General features: G+C 35.9%; 1 pseudogene; it reads left to right on the top strand.

Moving 5' to 3' along the window:
• The first annotated feature begins 4449 nt into the window (after nt 1-4449).
• LOC110203704 (putative ATP-dependent RNA helicase DDX43) lies at nt 4450-6356 on the top strand (annotated as a pseudogene).
• The last annotated feature ends 16631 nt before the right edge of the window (nt 6357-22987 follow it).

Raw genomic sequence — 22987 nt, 5'->3', positions numbered from 1 at the left:
TTGACAAACAGAAGTTAAATAACCTGCCCAGGGTCATACTTCTAGTAAGTGTCTGAGACCACATCTGAACACAGGTCTTCCTGAGTATAGGCAAAGTACTCTATCCACTGAAATGATGATGATGATCATAAGCATTTATATAGAGTTTTAAGGTTTACAAAGTATTTTATAAATATTATCTTATTATTGCAACATTCTTGAGAAGTAGGTGTTACTAGTATCCTCATTTTATAGGTTTGGAATCTGAGGCAAACAAAGGTTGAATGATTTGTCCAAGGTCTAGAGCCAGATTTTGAACTCAGGCCTTCCTGACTCCAAATTAGTGCCACCTAATAATTTCAGTACCAAAGACTAAATCTGCCACCTGATCTCTCCTAACTTCTTGCACTTGTTCTTTCTACTATACTATGTTGCCTTAAAAATACCTTTTTGAATTATATGAAAAGTTGAAGAGACTGGATCTCGATGTTTTCTATTTGATTGTTCAATTCTAACATCCAGGACTTTTACTGTCAAGATAAAAATGTTTGACTTTATGAAGTGACATCCGTAGAATGTGTGATATTAAAATTCTGATTGAAGATTTTTGGGTAATATATTCCTTGTGTCTTAGCCAATAAATTCCAAAATAATACTCTGCTATCAAATGTACTTAGCATTAAAACCCATACACTCTACCCTCTTTAACAATAAATTTGTCTCTTAGTTTAATGCTCACATGATGTGCATGAACTAGATGGGTAATTCATTCCCAATTTATTGCCAGGCCTGGCGTTTCCTACCTACAGATTGGCTTAGATATTCTACTGTGCATAAAAATAGGATGTGCAAGTAATTTAAAGATGTGTGAGGTGAGGGTACAGGAGGTGGAAATGCTTCAAAATTATGTTGAGGTCATAAACAAAGCAGGTTATCAAATAAATATGCTAAAGTCATCCTTGAGTAAAATGATGAGCCAATCAAATATTTCAAGATTTTTGTCTCTGCACCTCAATAATCTTCAAGGATTTGCTAAAATCCCTTAAAAGTCAGGAATTCAATAGAGAAGAAATTCCAAACATTGGGATCTCCAATAAAAAAGTTACCTCGGGGCATTAAGTTATTTGAACTAGTTTTCAGTGAGTTCTTCCTCCATCATTCAATTTCAAAAAGTTGTTGTGAACAGTTTTAGTCTCTGTCTTTAATTTGGTTTCAAACAAACACCTAATGCAAAGGAAACTGAGTGACTTGAAGTTTGAAGGGCTGTTTAAAGTATACTTTCATTTTTTGCCTCAGGCAATTTTAAAAGGAAAATATCAGTTCTATGCCTTACACTTCTACTTTTTATTTAGATTGGGTCTACCCAAAGAGAAGCACAGAATGTTAAACTTAGAGGTAATCAAGTCCAAGCTTCTCATTTTACAAATGAGAAAAATGAAGTTCAGAGATTAGAGAAGATTTTCTCAGTGTCACAAAAGTAGTAAGTGGTAGAGCCAGGATTCAAACCCAGATGCTATAATTTGAGATCGATTCAACTTCTCACTTTCTCATGAGGGTTTCTTATAAAGGAATAAAGATTCTATGTTTTCTAGAAGACTTCTTGGATTGCCCTGGGATCAATTACTTTGCAATACAACTCTGAAAGAAAGGGACTAACCCAAGTCAATGATAAAATTTATTATTTGTGAAATGGAAACAAAGAAGTTGCCCACAGATTGAGGAATGATGAAACAATTTTTGAGATGTGAACATAATGGAATATTGCTGTGTTGTAAGAAAAAAAAACGAGTCTGATAAATACAGGGAATCATGGGAAGATTTGCATGAATTTTAAATGAGAAGAAACAAGACAATTTTACATAGTGACAACAACAATAAAAATGAAAGAATACAAAATGATCAGTCATTTAATAAACAGCCAGTTGACCAGGTACTGGGCCAAGCACTGTGGATCCAAAGAAAGGAAGGAGATAGTTCCTGTTCTCAAGATACTCACAACATAATGGGGTAGGGGAACGATACTAGATGAATAAGAATGGAGAAGAATATTTTAAATAATATGTGAGTCAAGGTTCTTAGCTGAGAGGGTGGGTAGAGAAGTCAAGGAAGGTTTGAAGAAGGAAGAAAATGTTTGGAAGAGGTGATGTGATGAGAGGGATTGCTCAGGGAAGTATAAAATAATCGCCTTGCAAGAGTGTAGGCAACCTGTTGAGGTTACTTAACATAAATTTATAGTGAACCCAATCAGCAGGATTCTATTACTTTCTCTAGTTTCATTCAGCAGCACATATATAGAACTGAAGGCATAAGATGGTTGGAATGACCCAAGGCTAAGGCTTAACAGGGAAGATTGGTGATTGGGAGCAAGGGATTCAAGAGAAAGAACAGGGTTTGCAGTTATTAGACAGAGGCAGAGATGGAATAATAAAAGACCATGATAAGGTAAGTGAATTTTAGAGCTAATAAATATGGAAATTTTGTGTTTTAGAATGGCACCTGCTCATAGCTGACCTTCTTTTTGAAGTTTCCTATGACTAGTACATAATGGTTTTGTCACTGCTTTATTTAGTCTGTCTTTTTTTTTGGCATTGAATTATCTTGATTATAATAATTTAGTCACAAAATAGTAAGCATGCAAACATTTTGATATTGCTTTATAATTGCTTTTAAAGTCAATTGCAAGGATATAGACTATATTACAGATATTTGGTGAATTAATGCCTTTTCTACCTTGGAAATTTAGTATTAAACCTAACCTAGGTCTCTTAATATTGACTCTTGGTAAATTCTGATGAGAAACATTGAAACACATGAAATAAAGTTTTTGGGAAAAAAAAGAACAACCTTATTGTGTCTAACAAAAATTGTATGTAGATGGAATAGAGTCATGTAAAAAATCATTGAACTGAAAGCCTTTTAACCTAGTCAAAATCCTGGATCTGTCCCTTGTTGATGTTGGGCAAGCAACTTCACTTTTTCAGGCACTGGCTCCCTCATCTGAAAACAAGAGACAAGAAAATACCTTTTCCCTTTATATCTATTTGAGACACTTGGTTATCCTATGAATTCTGTTTTCATGTGTTTTCTTCATCCCTGCCTTGAAATATGTTTATTGGTACTGTCATCTCAGCATATTAAAAACTTAATAGCCCTTCCCTGAAATACATACAAATATACATACATGCATACACAAATACATATACACATATACACATATATATTGCGCACAACCTTACATAAACATTCATATGCATATGTACATATTACAAATATTGGGCGTCCATTTATTGTCCACATATTGATAAATAAAATATGGGCTAAAACTGCAATTTCATTAGTGTAGGGAACTCCATGGTGAAGAAATTGTTCCTACAAATGAAGCGTAATGATTCCTCTATAATTCATAAGTTTAGAGTGTTGCCTTGATCATCAAGAGATTAAGCCACTTTTCCAGATTCATACTGATATTATGTTGTTAGAGAAAGGACATGAACTCAGGTCATCCTGGCTCTAAGGATGTCTATCTACTATATCACATTGTGTTTTCCCTCACATAATCACCATGATTCCAGTTACTTATACCAAGAGATGCTATTTTAAAAATTCAGCTTCGTTAATTCTGTGTGTTGAAATGTGGTGGAATTGTTGGCATTTTTTTAAAAAAAAATTTCCAATTACGTGTAAAAACATTGCTTTGCATTTTTTTAAATTTTAGGTTTTAAATTATCTCCATCCCCCTCAATGTGAAGTCAAATAATTTGATATGAGTTACACATGTGTGGTCATACCAAACATATTTCCCTATTAGTTGTGTTGTAAAAGAAAACAGAACCAAAAAAATATAAAACAAAAAAGATAAAAGTAAAAAAAATTGCATTTTGATTTGCATTCAGAATCCATCAGTTCTTTCTATGGAGGCAGATAGCATTTTTCATCATAAGACCTTCAGAATTATCTTGAATCACTGAATTACTGAGAATAGCTACATCATTTACAGTAGATCATTATACTGTATTGCTGTTACTATGTACACTGTTCTCCTGGTTGTGCTCATTCCACTCTGCATCAGTTCATGTAAGTCTTTTTAGGTTTTCCTTAAAACACACTGGTCATCATTTCTTACGGCACTATACAGTATTCCATCACAGTCATCTGTCACAACTTGTTTAGCCATTCCCCAATAGATGAGCATCCCTTCAATTTCAAATTCTTTGCCACCACGAAGTAGCTGCTGTAAATATTTTTGTTAATATAAGACCTTCCTCGTTGTTTCCCCCAACACACACCTTTTCTTTTTTTTAAATAAACTCTTTGCGAGGCCTAGTTCACTGCTGGACAGAGCTTTGGTTCTTTCGTCTCTTCCACCTCTGGGGAGGCTCCTAAGAGCGAGGACAGGAGAAACCCGACACCTTCCCTGCTAACTTCTCCACCTCCTCGCCTACCCCGTCGCCGCCCCGCCCAGCCCCCGCAATGTCCACCAAAGAAATACACAGCAACTGCGCCCTGCGCAACTCCAGTGCCACCTCTCCTGGCCTGGCCCCTGACAAGAAAATACCCACAGCGCCCCCTCTGGCTGCAGGCGGCAGTGCAAGGGGGGGTGAGGTGGCCCGCGGCGGCTCCGGAAGACTCTCGGGAGCTCTGGAGCATGGGGCCCAGAAGTTCTGCTCTGTTTGAAACTGGACAGCTCCGTCAGGGGTGGTCATACGTCGGGGTGGAGCAAAAATAAAGGAAATTCAAGACTCAACGGGTTTTAAAATTCAGATAATAAAAGGGGATCTCGAGTCAGAAACCAGAATATGTGGTAACAAGGAGAACCAGAAATCAGCTAAGTTAATGATATAGGAAATAGTTAAATAGAAAAATATTCTAAAGAGGACACAAAAATCAGAAACACTTTGTAATCATCCTGTAATGAAATGGCCCAGAGAAAAAAGTGCCGGTGATTGATTGGGAGGCGATTAAACAGGACCACCCACACTACGTTAAAATGAAGTGGGACAGTCTTCCCCCAATTAAGAAAGATTTCTGCATAGAATCTTCAAAGACCAAATTAATGTCACAAACACAAGTAGATAAGTGGAGGGAAGAAAACAATAATATAATGTGTGATGACAAGAGAAAATGAAGAATGTGTAATTGCCAATCCAGTATGTGCATTTGAAGATGTACTTGATCATTATCCTGATGTTATGGCTAATGTAAAGAAAGTAGCTTTCACAAGACGTACACCTATACAATCACAAGCACAGCCAATAATATTAAAAGAAATTGGTCTAATTGGCATTGTTCAAACTGGCACAGGAAAGACTTTGGCCTATTTAATGCCAGGTTCTATTCATCTTGATCTGCAGCCAGAAACCAGGGAGAAAAGGGACAGTCCCGGAATGCTTGTGCTGACACCAACCAGAGAACTGGCTTTACAAGTCGAGTGTGAATGCAAAAAAATACACCTATAAAGGGATTAAAAGCATTTGTATATATGATGGTGGAGACAGAAGAGGTGAGATTGAACATGTTACTAAAGGTGTAGATATTGTCATTGCTACACCTGGTAGACTCAACGATCTTCAAATGAATGAATTCATCAACCTGAATAGCATCACATAGTTGGTTCTAGGTGAGAGTGATAAAATGTTAAATATGGAGTTTGAGATTCAAATAATGAAGATTTTATTAGATTATAGCTAGATAGACAAACTATTATGATCAGTGCTACTTGGCCTGATGCTGTATGTTGCCTTTCACAAAAGTATTTGAACCATCCAATTATTGTTTATGGTGGAACCCTGGATCTTGCTGCTGTGAATACTGTAAAACAGAAAATAATCATAATCACAGAACAAGAGAAGCCTGCTCTTATACATTCTTTCATTGATTCAATGAAGCTTGAAGATAAAGTGACTATTTTTGTAAGGAGAAAACTTATTGCTGATGATACATCCAGTGACCTGAGCATTAAGGGTTTACCTGAACAGCCATTACATGATAATCGAGAACAAAGTCATCATGAAGAAGCACTGAATAAGTTTAAAACAGGAATAGTAAGAATATTGATAGCTACAGATCTGGCATCATGAGGTTTGGTGTCTTAGACATCACCCATGCTTTTAACTTTGATTTTCTTCTAAACATTGAGGAATATGTCCAAAGAGTAGGACATACTGGAAGAGCTGGGCATACAGGGGAATCAATTACCCCACTTAGTAGGAATGATTGGAAAATGGTTGATGAATTAATCAATATTTCAGAGAGATCCAACTAGGAAATTCCAAATGAGCTTATACTAATGGCTGAATGATATAAACAAAACAAACAGAAAAGAAGATGAATAGAGAAACATGGCAATAACTCATGGAAGGATAAGAAACATTTATTGATCTTGGAAGCATATACAATCCAGAGAACAATTTACTTTTGGGGTTGTTGCCTTTCAATTTAGCAAAAGCTAAACAATTAGCAAGTTGGAGGGCATCAGAAGAAAGACAATTCTGGGGTTTGGAGGGTTTTTTTTTTATAAATATTGTCAGGAAACAAGATTATTACCAACTCCTGACTGAACATTGAAAGTTCAGATCTGAATAGAAGTAGAGAAAATCTGACTTGCATGTGAAGGGACAGTTCAATCATCAATATAATGTTTAAATATCATTTTGGAACATATTAGAACATTTTTGTATTTTGTTTAATAAAATCAAAAACATTAAAAAAGAAAACTCTTTGGGATACAGACCTAGTAGTGGTATTGCTGAATCAAGGGCTATGCATAGTTTTATAGTCCTTTGGATATGGTTCCAAATTGCTCTCCAGAATGGTTGGCTCAGTTCACAACTCTACCAGGAGTGTTTTAGTATCCCAATTTTCACATATTGCCTCCAACATTTGTCATTTTCCTTTTCTGTCACATTAGTCAATCTGATAGGTCTGCGGTGGTACCTCAAAGTTGTTCAGAGCATTTTTTCACATGATTATAAATAGCTTTCATTTCTTCATCTGGAAACTGCCTGTTCATATCCTTTGACCATTTATCAATTATGGAATGACTTGTATTCTTGTAAATTTGACTCTGTGCTCTATATATCTGAGAGATGAGGCCTTATCAAAGGAATTTGAGGCCTTTATCAAAGGAATTTGCTGTAAAATATTTTTCACAGTTATGATTACCAACTGTGCATTTCTTCCTTCCTATTTTCCCACTGTTCATCTTTCTCTATACATGCCCTTTGACCATGTCTCTCCTCAAAAGAGTTTTGCTTCTGATCACTTCCCCCCCCATTATACCCTTCCATCACCCCACACCCATCTTCTTTTAAACCCTTCTCCTGCTGCCTTCCTGCAGGATAAGAAAGATTTCTATATCCAACTGAGTACATATGTTATTCCTCCTTTGAGCCAATTCCAATGACAGTAAGGTTCAAGCACTGACCATTCCAATTACCCTCTACTGTAACAGCTCTTTTGTACCTCTTTTATGTGAGATAATTTACCCACTCCCTTTCCTCCTTCTCCCAGAATATCCTTCTTTCCCACATTTTTAAGATACTTTCTCAGTATAAAAAAACTTACATCCCTGCCCTCTAAGTATAGGTCTTCTAAGTGCCATAACAATGATTAAGTTTTTAGGAGTTATAAATATCATCTATACATTTAGAAATGTAAACAGTTCACCCTTATTGAATCTTTTATGATTTATCTTTCCTGTCTACCTTTTTAGCTTTTCTTGAGTCTTTTATTTGAATATCAAATTTTCTATTCAGCCATAGTCTTTTCATCAGGAATGATAGAAAGTCCTTTTTTTCCATTTTTTTTTCTACTGAAGGATTTTACTCAATTTTGCTGGGTAGGTAATTTGTGGTTGTAATGCTAGCTTTTTTGCCCTTCAAAATATTCCATATTCCAAGTCCTCCAGTTCTTTAAGGGAGAAGTTGATAAATCTTGTGTGATCTTGCTTGTGGCTCCATGATATTTGATTGTTTCTTTCTGGCTGCTTGCTATGTATTCTCCTTGAACAGGGAGCTCTGATATTTAGTTGTTATATTCTTGGGACTTTTGGTTTTAGCATCTCTTTGTGGAAGTGATCAATTTCTATTTTACTTCTAGTTCCAGGATTTCTGGGCAGTTTCCCTCAAAGCTTTCAGGTAGTCCAATAATTCTTAAATTATCTCTCCTTGATCTGTTTTTCTAGATCACTTGATTTTCCAAAGAGAATTTTCCATTTTCTTCTTTCTTCCATTCTTTTGATTTTGTTTTATTGTTTCTTGATGTCTCATGGAGTTATTAGCTTTCACTTGTCCAATTCTAAATTTTAAGGACTTATTTACTTCAATAAGCTTCTGCACCTCCCCTTCCATTTGGCCAATTCTACTTTTTAAGGAATTATTTTCTTCAGTGAATTATTGTACAACTTTTTTTCCATTTGGCATAGTCTGCTTTTTTTTTTAAGATGTTGTTTTCTTCATTATTTTTGTGCCTTCTTTAAAAAGCTATTTACTCTTTTTTTCATAATTTCTTGCATCATTGGCATTTCTTTTTATATTTTTTATACCTCTTTTATTTTTTTTAATTGAGCTTTTCTAGGAATCCTTTTTTATTTGGGGGGAGGTGTCTGAGACCAATTCACAATTTTTCTTTGAGGCTTTGGATATAGCTGTTTTGACATTTTATCTTCCTCTGAGGTTTTTTTTTTTTTAATTTTCACTTTCAACATAGTAACTTCCTATGGTCAGGTTCTTTTTGTTGTTCATTCATTTATCTAGTCTATTTCTTGACTTTTAACTTTTTGTTAAAGTTGGGCTCTGCTCCCTGAGTGGAGAGTTCACAGTCCCAAACTTCAGGTTTTTCATGCTGCTGTTTTCAGAGATAGTTCTGGGATTCCTTAAGTTTTCAGTTCTTTATGATCTAAGGAGAGGAGTGGCACTGTTCTTCTGGTCTGTGATCTCATTTATGAGCAATCAAAAGTACTCTTTTCACCCTGGAACTATGGCCAGGGTCCCCTTCTCCTGTGGCCACAGGCTGCAATGTGACAGTGATCCTTCTTGCCATGAGACTACAACCTAAAGCCACTTATGGGCAATGCAAGAGAGTTCTGCACCCAGTGCCAATACAGGATTCACTGTAATCTTCTTATCCATTGTCTGGCCCTTTTAACTTCAGTGGTCTGAGAGCCATAGAAATTGATGCTACAGAGTTAGTCTCCCTCACCCCTCCTTCCCCACAAAGCCTGCTGCTGGCTTGCTGGGGCATGGCTGTGTTGGATTGTGATCTGATCTCACCTCAGTGAGACAAACTTTATTTACTGTCCTTCTGTTATCTTCACCTAGAAAAAAATTTTCACCCTTTTCTTTTGTTGTCTCTGCTGCTCCAGAATTCATTTTGAGGCAGTATTTTAAAGTTGTCTGGAAAGAAATTTGGGAGAGTTCAGACAAGTCCCTGCCTTTACACTACCATCTTGGCTCTAATATTGACTTTTTTTTTAAATAAAGATCTCAAATTTTAAAATAAAGTTCTGAATTTACTAGATTGGCCTTTTATTCATATTAACAAGCTTGTCTGAACTTTACAACTTATATGCTGTGTTACACATAGCAAATAATAGTCATTTTAAAACTTATACACACACACACACATACACACACACATTACATTTTGGTACATCGTGTTGTTTTACATAAGCTTGAAGGAACAGATAATTACAAAAATAAAGAAATATCCATCTGGTTTGGAGCATTTTATTCTAGCATTATGCATACAAAAAGTAAGCAGTTGCTTACTCAATGTATCTTAGGAGCAAGGAGGGGGGTGGAGCATCTTCCCCTAAAATAGTTGAAGAAACCACCTGCTACAATTCCATGATTAGAGATTCATTCCTTATGCCATAGTTTTCAGCATCCTTTTTTGATTAAATGTGATAATGTCTTGAAGGAATAACATTAAAAAAATGTATTCTTGATGCTCTTTATTAAAATACTGTTATTACTTCATAATGTTTCCTTCACCTCCACCTTTCCCCACCCTCACCCCTAATAAAACAATGGTAATTATAACAAAGACATACAGCATACAATAGTCTTTACCATAGTGTCTAGCACATAGTAGGTGCCTAATAAATGTTTACTGATTGATTTATACTCGTAATTGCTTTTCTTGTTGAATTATACATATTGTACAGTGTACTATGGGATTCGTTGAATGTCTGTCTAGTTTTGCATATATGATGAGCTTATTCTATGTCAGGACAAAAAACTTCTTTATTTGGCTGCTGATCCAGAAGAACTGATGCCTCAAGAGTTGTTGAACTTGATCTCGGTGGATATATTAAAGGGGTGACCCACCCTTCCATTATTCTCTTTCATTTATAGCTTCAAACTGAAGCAAGGCTACTTTGAGGTCCTGCTAAATACAGATATAGAAAGGATGTCTACCCTATTTTCCACCCATATATGGTAGCTATACATCAATGTATACCTTTGTCTCTTTTGTGTGAGCAAATACCCCCAAATGGAATTGTCTATATTATAATTGTGTGAGCTTAAAAAGGTCTAAAGCCTTGTATTTACAATATGGATATTGATGCTTATCAAAGCAGCAGTGGCCAATGGAAGTAGAAACAGTTTCATAAAGAACAGAAAGACACAGTGAAGCCAGGTTGCTTCAGCAACATTATTTGTAATGTCAGAGAGAAATGTTGGCTACAACCTAGAAAGGCATAGATTATTGTAGCCCAGAAGAAAGCTATACCATAAAGGAACTTTGTGTAAATATTATGATGGGAGAAAAGATTTCCTGTACCATCAGAGTGAGTTACCTCTATACCACATGTATTTTCAACATGGATGCTTCACAACCATTGTACTCTAAGTTCATGACCACTCATTCCTCTATGAAATCTGCATGTAATAAAACTCAGAGTTACTGGACAATGCTTTGTTCTTACAATATATTAATTGCAATATATCTTACAATATACTAATTGAGTCAACTGGCTGATTGTTAATCAGGAGAACAGTAATTTGGGCTCAACACTGCAGGACTAGAAACATAGCTCCTCAGGTTTCCCCTCAAAACCATGAGAAATAGTAATCACCCCTCTATACAACCCACATAGGATTGTATCACATGTGGAAGTGGTGCATAAACAAAGGCAATCAGCACACTGGTCATATTTTGCAATTTATGCCCCATTCCACACTTAAAATCACTCATTTCTTTGCAAAGACATGAATTGTGTGATTCATCATCAGTGTAGAAATTAATTTATTGAGAAACATAATAATGGAGGTGGAGCCAAGATGGTGGAGTAAAAGCAGTGACTTGCTTGAGCTGTCCTTTAAACCCCTCTAAATACATATAAAAAATGAATATAAACAAATTCTAGAGCAAGAGAACCCACAAAAAGACAGAGTGAAACAAATTTCCAGCCCAAGACAACCTGGATGGTTGATAGCAAAAATCTGTTATCCCAGGCTTGGAGAGGATTGCTCTTCAGCATGGGCCACACAGGCAAAGTCAAGGCCAGAGGAAACCAGGAGAAGAATTCAGGGGACTGAATCATGGGCAACTGTGGCAGTTTCCAGACTTCTCAAGCTACAAAAGCCAAAGACCACTTAGAAGGTCAGTAAGAAAGATCTTTTGGACCTGGGTGAGAGAGGAACTCAGTCTGGCCCCAGTCCTGGCAGAACCCTGGGGCAGTGACAGTGGTGGTGGCAGTGGTTGCTTCCTGAGCTTCAGCCTACAGATAGTATGGAGAATTGAGCAGCTGATTCAAGAGGGATTGAAGGCATCTGTTTGTTGGCATTGAGGAGGATTCTTTTGCTTTGCCCATGCTTGGATCTGTGTCACAGTCCTAGGTGGAGGTCCTGGAATGAGGGAGGGCACTGGTATAGCAGAGCTTATAGCAGCAGTGGAGAGAATCCTCATCACAGTTCCAAGGCAGAAAAGAATGCTTGTGGTCTCTCATACACCACAGAATAGGCCAGGAAAGGAGTAAATACCTCTCCTTTGATCATATCACCTTGGAAGAACTGAAAATTTACAGGTCCTTAGAAGTATTTCTGAAAACAATTGCACAAAAGCCCTGAAGCTTCCACACTGGAATCAGACTCCTACCTTAACAAAGAGTTAAAAAGTCCAGTAATTGGCTGGAAACATGAAGAGGCAGCAGAGAAAAAAAAAAAACAACAACCTCAAACTATAGAATCTTACTTTGGTGACAAAGAAGATCAAAACATACAGCCAGAAGAAGACAAAAAAGTCAAAGCTCCTACATCCAAAGTCTTGAAGAAAATTAGGAATCAGTCCCAGGCAAAGCAAGTAAGAAAATCAAGTAAGAGAAGGAGAGGAAAAATTGGGAGGAGAAATGAGAATGATGCAAGAAAATCATGAAAAACAAGTCAACAGCTTGCTAAAGAAGATCCAAAAAATACTAAAGAAAATAATACCTTAAAAAATAGACTAACCCAAATGGAAAAAGAGGTCCAAAAACTCACTGAAGAAAACAATTCATTCAAAATTAGAATAGAACAAAACAAAACTAATGACTTTATGAGAAATCAAGAAATTATAAAGCAAAACCAAAAGAGTGAAAAAAAAAGAGAATGTAAAATATCTTATTGGAAAAAACAACTGATCTGGAAAGTTTATCCAGCAGAGATAATTTAAAAATTATTAGACTACCTGAAAGCTATGATCAAAAAATGGGTCTAGAAATTGTCTTTCAAGAAATTATCAAAGAAAATTGCCCTGATATTCTAGGAAGAGAGCTGAGTAGAAAATTTGACTTACAAATACAAGACTGAGGAGAAGCATGAAAAGGTAAACAGGAAAGAGAAATCATAAGGGGCTTATTAAAGTTGAACTTTCCTACATTCCTACATGGAGAGATGACCCTTGAAACTCATGAATCTCTCTCAGTATTAGGGTAGTTGGAAAGAGTACTATACATATATATGTATGTGTATGTGTATGTATGTATATATATATATCTATAGATATAGATATATATATATACATACATACACATACACATACATATATATGTGTGTGTATATATGTATATATATGTATATATATGTATATATGTATATATATACATATACATATATATGTATGAATGTATGTATGTATGTGTGTATATATATGTATATATATACACACACACACAGAGGAAACAGGGTTAGTTGAATATGAAGGGATGATATCTAAAAATAAAATTAAGGGGTGAGAGAGGATTGTACTGGGAGAAGGAGAAAGGATAAGGTAGAATGGGGTAAATTTTCTCACACAAAAGTGGCAAGAAAAAGTTTTTACAGTACAGGGGAAGAAGGGGTAGGTGAGTGGGAATGAATGAATCTTATTCTCACTGGATTTGGCTTAAGGAGGGAATAACCTACACACTCAATTGGAAATCTATCTTACCCTACAGGAAGATAGGAAAGAAAGGGATAAGAGAGAGAAGGATGAGAGAAGGGAGGGCAGATTAAGGGAGGAATTAATCAGAAAAACATATTTTTGGGGAGACACAGGGTCAAAGGAGAGAATAGAATAAATGGGGGGTGAAATAGGATGGAAGGTAATATAGTCTTTCACAGCATGACTATTATGGAAGTGTTTTGCATGACTACACACGTATAACCTGTATTAAATTGCTTGTTCTCAATGAATGTGGATGGGGAGTGAGGAAGGATAGAATTTAGAAAAATTTAATAATGAATGCTAAAAATTGTTCTTATATGCCATTGGGAAATAGGACATACAAGCAATGGAGTATAGAAATCAATTCTGCCCTACAGGAAAATAGAAGGGGGAGGGGATAAGAGAAGGGGGGCAGCTGTGGAAGGGAGGGCAGATTGTGTGAAAGGGTATTCAGGATGCACACTATCTAGGCATGGGAGAGGGGAGAGATGGGGGAAAAAATTGGAACTCGTAATCTTGTGGAAGTGAATGTTGAAAACTAGAGATAAACAGATTAAGTTAAAAAAAAAAAAAAAATATAATACCTTAAAATTCTGCTAAGAAACTTAGAGATAATTTTGGCCAAAGTCCCTTCTAATGCAAAATTTCTGTGCTGATTTGGACTTATACCCAAAAGGCTATAAAACTGTGTGTACTTTTTGATCCAGCAATACCAAAAGTAGGTCTTTATTCCAAGAAGATCATAAAAATGGGGAAAAGACCCACATGTACAAAAATATTTATAGCAGTTCTTTTTGTGGTGACAAAGAATTGGAAATTTTGGGGATGCCTATCAGTTGGGGAATGGCTGAACAAGTTGTGGTAAATGAATTCAATGGAACACTATTGTGCTATAAGAAATGATAAGCAAGCAGACTTCAGAAAACCTTGGAAAGACTTGTATGGACTAATGCTGAATGAAGTGAGCAAAACCAAAAGAACATTGTACACAGTAAGAACAATGTTGTGTGATAACTAACCTTGATAGACTTAGCTCTTCTCAGCAATGCAAGGATCTAGGACATCTCCGAAAGACTCATGATGGAAAATGTTATCCACATCCAGAGAAAGAACTATGGAGTCTCGATGCAGATCGAAGCATACCATTTTCTCTTTTTTTGTTGTTCTTTTTTTCTTTCTCATTGTTTTCCTCTTTTGTTCTGATTCTTCTTTTACAACATGACTAATGGGGAAACATGTTTAATATGATTGTATATGTATAACCAATATCAGATTGCATGCCATCTTGGGGAGGGAGGGGTACTGAGAACTCAAAATCTTATAAATCTTATAAAACTCATAAAATTGGCTCAGATTCTTAAAATCTAGCCACTGCTCAGATTCTTTAAGAATCTAACCAACAGCTCACAATATTCATATTCCTTAAGAGTCTGGCCAATATGATGGATGTTCTAATAAACCTTGTCTTTGGCTGAAAGAAGATTTAGGTGAATTAATTTAGGTAGGACCCATGTGTTGTGATTTTGGTGTCCCAGGACCCATAAACCTCAACATTTTGGGGGCCTGTACAAGAAAAACTGCCTAAACCCAACTTCTTCTCCAGCCATGACTTGAAAATATATAAACCTCCTCTCCCTCTTTCTTGTCCTGTAGTTGGGCTTGCCCTCCAAGCACTTAGGAAGGTTGGGAGGTGCTTTTCAGGCAGACAGTTATGAGGCTGTCTCACACTTGGTCTGATGCTCTCAGGCCCTTGGTCCACTGGTTCAGTTCAAGGCCATGGACCTTGGTACATCTTCTACAGCATAAAGGACAAGGAAAGACTCCCTATTTGGAAGTATATGCCCAATTCTGTCCATTAGGTGCTAAGGAATTGGGAAAACTTCAGGTGCTTTTCAGTTCCTGAGGCTAACTTATTCCCTTCCCTCTATACCCCTCAATCCTCCTCAAGAAGGCTACAGGAAAAAGTAAGAACAGCTGAAACATCTTAGCAGATTCTGGAGGTTTTGTGATCAATCACTGAGGAGTTTTGAAATGCCTCCTGACAACCCTGGTCACTCCCTTCTCCCACTCCCTTTCCTTGAGTCAAGAGGATATCTGTTAATCCCTCTCATAGGAGAAGAGAGTTTCACTATTCCCTACCCCCTCTGAATTCTCCAACTACAGCATGGGCCCCACTGTCAATGGCCTTGGGCTCAGCACATCCTGCTCAAGGTGAAGAATCTAGCCTCTGAACTTGGATTACAGGCCATTCACTTACAGTTGGTAGCAAACTGTGGGTATCATTCCCTGGATGCAGCCTGTGCTTGGTTCCAGTCAACTTCCTCTTTGAGACCCCTTTGAGACAGAGATGGTTTTATGTCCTTGCCAGCAAGAAGCAGTTTCAGAAACCAAGACCTTTGCCCCTTACCCCAAAACAATTTGGGTCCCATTTGTTTGAGGGAGGAATGAGGATGGTATCTGGACCCAAAAAAAGAAAAAAAACTCTGGACCTGTCTAAATCTCTGGCATTCACTGGAGGCTATAATCCTATCAACTGGCCTTTCTTTATCACCTACATCCAATCTCCCAATTCCATTACCTAGCCCTCCATTGTCTATTACCTCCAGATGGCCCCTGGCCTCCTCCCACCCTTAATCCTATCTAGACTCCTTTCTCACTTGGCCACCTGGTTCAGATCCCCTGGCATGCTATTCACCTCAGCTTACTGGCCACTCCCCTCCAGATCCTTCTTAGATGCCTTAGATCCCTTAGACCCAGTCACCCCAAACTACTTGGCCACACCTAGATCCCTCCCACAGTCTTTCTGTATATAAGGTCCATCTTGTCTCTGTTAAGGTGTTCAGATTCTTATGATATAGCCCCAGCTCAAATTCTTAAAAATCTAGCCACTGCTCAGATTCCTTAAGAACCTAGTCAATAGCTCAAAATGTTCAGATTCCTTAAGAATGTAGCCAATATGGCAGATGTTCTAATAAACCTTGTCTTTGGCTGAAAAAAAACTTACGAAATTTTATAAAAGTGAATGCTGAACACTAAAAACAAATTGATTTAAAAAATTCCCTGCTGTATCCTATCCTCTGCTTGAATACTTTCACAGGAAGAGAACTCACTATACAACAAGGTAGCCTTTTCCATTTTTTAATAACTCTATTTCTTCTCATAGAGATGTCTCATGAAAGAAAAATGGGTGGAATCATAGAATTTTAGATAAACATCTATATTATGCCATTTTATATTTTTACTATGGATAGTTTATGTTTACCCGCATTGTCTAATTATTTCATAACTATATGTCACACTTCCCAAAATTTACTGTTAGATACTCATAAATCAAGAACTTGCCTTATGTTTTAACACTTCCCTTCCTTACTGACTCATCTGATGCTTAGTATACAGTAAAAGGAATAAATGCTTGCTGATAATTTTGGTCAAGGATATGGCTTTGCATTAATATTCATTTATATTAATAATTAACTATAAGGAGATCACTTTAAAAAGAAAAATCTCCTCTTTGTCTTCACTGCCAGTGACTTCCACTGTGAATTTATGTAAAGCTCTAGCATTATTAGTCGAAGACACATATGGGTAGTTATTAAATCAGATAAATGTATCATATCTTGTCTATCTGCCTCTTATCCCTGGTGACATGTTCCCTGAACTTGGGACTAAAGTCCTCTGCTCTCAGATACTATGAGCAACTATCTTTCATGGACTTCACTTCATTAAACTCTCAGTGACTTGGCTTTCATATTTAAAAATAACAGAGTTCAACCTCCTCTTCATGACATACTTAAGTGGAGAAAGAATTGGATTATTTGTTATGAAAAGAGCACTTGGGCGTGGAAACCATTTAGGAGATAGAAGACTGGGAAATAGAGAACCAGAAGGGTCAATATTAAGGCCATTTTTTTTTCACTTTATATGTTAATGACCTGGAAGAAAGAACATGCTGCAGAGGAGGGAGAGTTGCTGATCAGGCAAAAAAAAAAAAAGAAAGAAAGAAATGAGGTGAAAGAAGCTGAGGGGGGACAGACAGAGGAAATGCAATTGTAAAGGAGCCAGACAGAGAGTTCAGGCTTTGGCAATTTAACATTAAGAGCTGTGAGGTAATGAAGCTAGGGACAAAAAAACAAGAGAAGTTAATAAAACCCCTAACAGTGGTGTGCTACATTGCACCAAATAGCAGGCTGGCTTGGGAGGTAAGTGGTGGAGGCAAAGCTCAGTCTTAAACTCACTCACAGCTTAAGTACAATTAGTGGGCATAGAGATCGGGAATTTAGAAAGAAGCAGAGTTGCTATAAAATTCAAAAGTGACATAGTTAATTTCATTAAGTAGCCAATTTAGAGGCTTTGGAGTTAGGGCAAAGAGGAAAAAAAAGCCACAGTTAAGTGGAATATAATGTAATGAAATAAACTGGTGATGTGGAAGGAATGTCAGAGAGGAAGTGAAGGTCTTCTGCTTCTGCTCTATCCTCCCCTCTTAAATCATCAGTGGATACTAGAAATGAATACCTATCTGATGCTAAAGAAAAAAATAAGCTCTTTCCATTTTCCCCCAGTTGCTAAAGCCCCCAAAAGCAATTGAATAAATGCATAACAGAATAAATAAACGAAAATGCTGTTATTATATGTGAGTCAACAAGGATTAATTAATGTCTCATTATGTACCAGGCACTGTACTAAATGCTAAGAATACAAATACAAGGAAAAAGACAGACAACAAAGACAACTCCTACCCTCAAGGAGCTTATATTATAATGGAGAAGACATCATATAAAATGAAACTGAAAAGAGAAGAAAGGGAGAGGAGGTACACAATGGGTGAAGGAGTGATGGAGAATTCCAAAAAAAGAGTCTGGTGGAAAAGGAAAAAAATAAGCCCTTTATATAATCTAGGCACTCTGCTGGTACAAATATAAGCAAGCAGAATCATCCCAGCTCTCAAGAACTTTCCATTCTAATAGAAGACAGCACATACGCACCTGTAAGTGCTGGCCAAGGATAAGTACTTGGGGAAGTCAAAGGGAATGGTGATTATAGTTGCATGGTAAATGATTGACATGTTCTTTCCAAGATTTGACTATTATTTTCAGAGCTAGAACTAGAAAGGGGAAAGATATGTGTCCATTATGTGCAGAACCATAATATGATTTTTTCCTACTTTGTACAGACAGACCATGTAGTGTAAAGACAAAGGCACAATGAATTAGAAACCTAATAATACATGTTTGCATGTATAAAATATTTGCAAATTTGTAAAGTGCTTTATATATATATATATATAATCTTATTTGATTCCTACAACAACCTTGTGAGAAAGTTACTACTATTACACCCATTTTACATATGGGGAAACTGATGCTCTGAGAAATTTAGGTTTATTATTCCTAACAATACAAAGCTAGCAAACCTCAGAGTCAGGATTAAAACTCCAGTCTTGCTGACTCTAATTTCAGCAATCTCTTCACTATGCCACCTAGCTGCCCTTCTCAGAGTATGGGATTTTAGAAATGAAATGAATCTGAATGCTAATCTCATCCCATCCTCTCATTTTATATATAAAGGAAATAATGAATAAAGACGCTACATCTTTTGACCAAAATGTCACAGAAAAACTCTAGGTCTCGTTTTTTTATCTATAAAAAGAGAATAACAATACTTGTGCTCCTCTATGAAAGTGAAGAATGTTTGAACAAATTATAGTAGAGTATATGAATGCAATGAAATACTGTAGTGCTTCCAAAATGATGCTTCAGAGAAACCTAGGGAGACTTGTATGAAATGATGAGAAGCAGGAAAAAAAAGCAGAATAGAATAATTTGTACAATAATAGCACTGTAAATACATAACTTTGAACAATTAAAGAACTTTGATCATCATAATGATCAGTGATGTTTACAAAGAACTGATGATAAATCATGCTACCTATCTCGTAACAGAGAGATGATAGCCTTGAGGTCAAGGTTGATATATGTACTTTGGACATAGTCAATGTGGGAATTTATTTTGTTTGACCACTCCTATTTATTATAAGGATTTTTTTCTCTCCTCCTCCCCCCCCCCAGGGAGCCTGCGAAAGAGAAGGAAAATGGATTTTTGTTGATTGAAAAAAAAGTAAGGAAGTTTTCCCCTCCCACTCTTGTATTTTTATTATTGTGAAAAGTGATATCCAATTTATTATACTTCATTGGTCAGAGGAATCTATTGTAAAAAGGGGAAGAGGATCTAGTTGTAACAACATTAAAGTTCTGTCAAGAATGGATCTGAAAGTCACTGACAAATCTTTATTATCTTTGTAGATAAAAGGCTCTCAATTCTTTTGGATAATGGGCAAAGTTTAGAAATCATTTTTGAAGAAACAGATTTATCTGTCATAACTTTAACATGATTCAAGATATATTGCTGCAAGACTTAGATCTGAATGTTAGGAAGTCTTTCCTTCATAATAGGGGAAATGAGTCCAAGGGATCTTGTTACTGTTTTCATAAAACTCTCATGTCCATTCTTCACAGAAATCAACAACCACCTGGACATAATTTTAAAATGTGCAATTTAGCATTGTCTAATTGTGACAATGGCCATTTTCTGTCCCAAAATGAATTTCTGTTTTATTCACATTAATATTTTTCATCAGAATCACAATTAAACCATTAAAAATAAATAAGTCAAATTATAGTCCCAAGATTCTGCTGGACACAGTAAGTTTCAATTCTTACAATCAAAAGTAAGTAACTGGTAGCTGTACTAGTAGCTATTGCAATTGATTTATAGATATAGCACCATACAGAAGAAACTCTTGGATTTATAGTACTGTGGAGCAAATCTTCAAATTCATTATTTAAATACCAGTTGGAGAACTTTTAAAAATGTTTTCACAACATGCTGAGTTTTTGAGACTTCAATGACTTCAAGCTACTATATTTATGTTCTTAAAATCAGACCACCAATTATTAAATAAAAAGTTTTACAAAGATCATAATAAATTTATTAGATAAATTGTTTAATAAATTACTATAAAGTCTTATATTCTCAACTAGTAGAAATGGAGAAATTGAGCTCAGATGCCTTTAAGTACTTTGTATTCTTTCTTGTTTGTCCTTCATTCTTGAAGAGGACCATGGCAGGAAGGTGATGCCATGATTTGTAGGAAATTAGTTTTAAATGAGGGAAGACTGTGCAGAGTCACCAGCCTTACTCTTTCCTCCACAGTCATATGGGTCCAGTGGATTTTGCATTTTCAATAATATCAAAATCCATAAATTTATATAAATGCAATTAATATTTTTGTTAAATTTAATTTGAATTTCTAAAATCCAAACCTATTTTTTCTAACTATTATGTTCAGAGAACCTATTAATGTCTATGCATTTCTAATTTTTATTTTTAGACTTAAAATTCATAATTTCAATTTCTTTTAGTCTGAAAATTTGTGGAAATATTTCAGCTACTTAAACTGATTTTTTAGCTAATTTATCAGCTATTGACACACTTTACTTTCTGCTGTTAAGGAACTTCCTCCTGTTAAAGAATATGAAATTAAATCCACTAGTTGAAACTCATAATTAGTTAATGACTGTTACACACTTAATCACATCTTATTTTTTTTTCTTGCTTCTTAATATACTGTGCTGGTAGCCAAAAACAAATTAACAAAATATCAAGTACATGTTAATGGTGGGGCTAATAGAAAAGATTTTTCTTTACCTATAGGAAATATTTCTATCTTACTGTGGCTCTTATTGTATAATCATAACTCTCATACTAAAGGTTTTTTTATACATTTATATAATTTCCAAAGACTAACTGCACAACTTTATATCATTTCCCTCAAAAAAACCCTGAACTCTTATTAGAGAACAAACATCAAATATTATATTAACGTATAGAATAGAAGATATTTTGTACCTTGTCATCAGCAATCTGCTAAAATTTTTCCAGTTGAATGCTTTTCCAAATTACCTACATGGGGAAAAATAAAGCTAATTCTTGTGCTTCCCTATTTTGACATTCTATGTGGTTGCATTTCTTGAATTTCAAGAATTCACTGTGTGAAATAGATGCACTTCATGACCACAAATAGAGGTGACTTTGTATCCTCTTCGCCTATATAGATTCTGTAGATTTATTTATTTTTGTCATATTGATATAACTAGCAATTCTAGATCTATATCAAATTATTATGATAACAATGACATCATTGCTTTATACCTGATCTCACTGGAAAGATTTCTAGTGTTTTTTAAATACAAATAACACAAACTCTATATTTCACAGGCTGTATATAATATGGAGGTCTATTTATTTCTGTGCTTTTTGGTATTTTCAACTAAATGAATGCTGTATTTTGTCAAATACTCCACCATTTGTTTATTTTTATTTTTTTCTAAACCTGTTATTTCAACAGCGGAGGTGAAGAAATTTTCACAATCTATGCAAATTGGTGACCATTTAGCAAGTATAGTCTAAAGTGCTGACCTCCTTGTGGTATGCTTGTGAAACCTAGATAGTATACCAGCACCATGCTAGGAAACTTAATCCCTTTCGTTTTAATTGTCTTAGAAAGATTTTGAAGATCACCTGCCTGGATAAGATACCAGATACTGAAGTACTTTCTTGAACTAAACTACTAAGCATTCAAACTCTGCTTCAGAGAACACAATTCAGATGAGCTAGCCATGTTGTTTGAATGCAAGACTTGCCAAAAAGACTGTTTTATGGAGAACTCACACAGGGGAAGTGTTCACATGGTGGTCAGAAGTGATATAGGGATACTCTCAAGTTCTCTCTTAAGAACTTTGGAATTGATTATGTGACATGGGAGATACCAGCACAGGACCACTCATCATGGCATGCTCACATTAAAGAAGGTGCTGTGCTCCATGAAACACAGTATGCACAAATTTAGAGAACCCACCTCAAATGTCCACATGGACTATTTGTGCCAGAGACATGTTAGAACATTCTAAGCTTATCTTAGTCTGATCAGCCACAACTGGGTGCACTAAAACTTGACCCTAGCATAGTGGTGTCATTTTGGTCCTCTTCCAGAATGCAGGATAACAACCAACAACCATAGTCTAAAGAGTTGCCTGGGAAGATTGGAAGGGTAAGTATCCAGGGTTAAGCATAAAATGCAGCATACATCCCCATTTTTTTTTTGGTGAGATAATTGGGGTTAAGTGATTTGCCCAGGGTCACATAGCTATTAAGTGTCAAGTGTCTGATTTGAAACTAAATTTAAACTCAGGTCCTCCAGACTCCAGGGCCAGTGCTCTATCCACTGTGCCACCTAGCTGCCACTTAGCTGCCACCTAATACCCATATGTGTCAAAATGGGAATTTGAAATCATATGAACCTAATTTTTATTCAAGCTCTCTTCACTAATTCTGTTATTAATTTAGTTTCTAATATGGTATATTTTGTCATCATTTTTTTTAAACTTGAAAAATAAAATTCTGAATAAAAGGTATTATTTGCCCTTTTTATAAAAATGAAGCTAACAAATGACTTTTCTCTAATTTGGTATATTATTTGCCAATAGTGGGACATGTAAAGCTATAGTAAGAAATGTATAGATGCAAAGAATAAAAGCTGTACTGT

This window comes from Phascolarctos cinereus, unplaced genomic scaffold (assembly GCF_003287225.1).
Source record: "Phascolarctos cinereus isolate Bilbo 61053 unplaced genomic scaffold, phaCin_HiC Scaffold_5;HRSCAF=322, whole genome shotgun sequence".
Classification (NCBI taxonomy): Eukaryota; Metazoa; Chordata; class Mammalia; order Diprotodontia; family Phascolarctidae; genus Phascolarctos; species Phascolarctos cinereus.
This window is presented reverse-complemented; position numbering and strand designations above follow the sequence as displayed.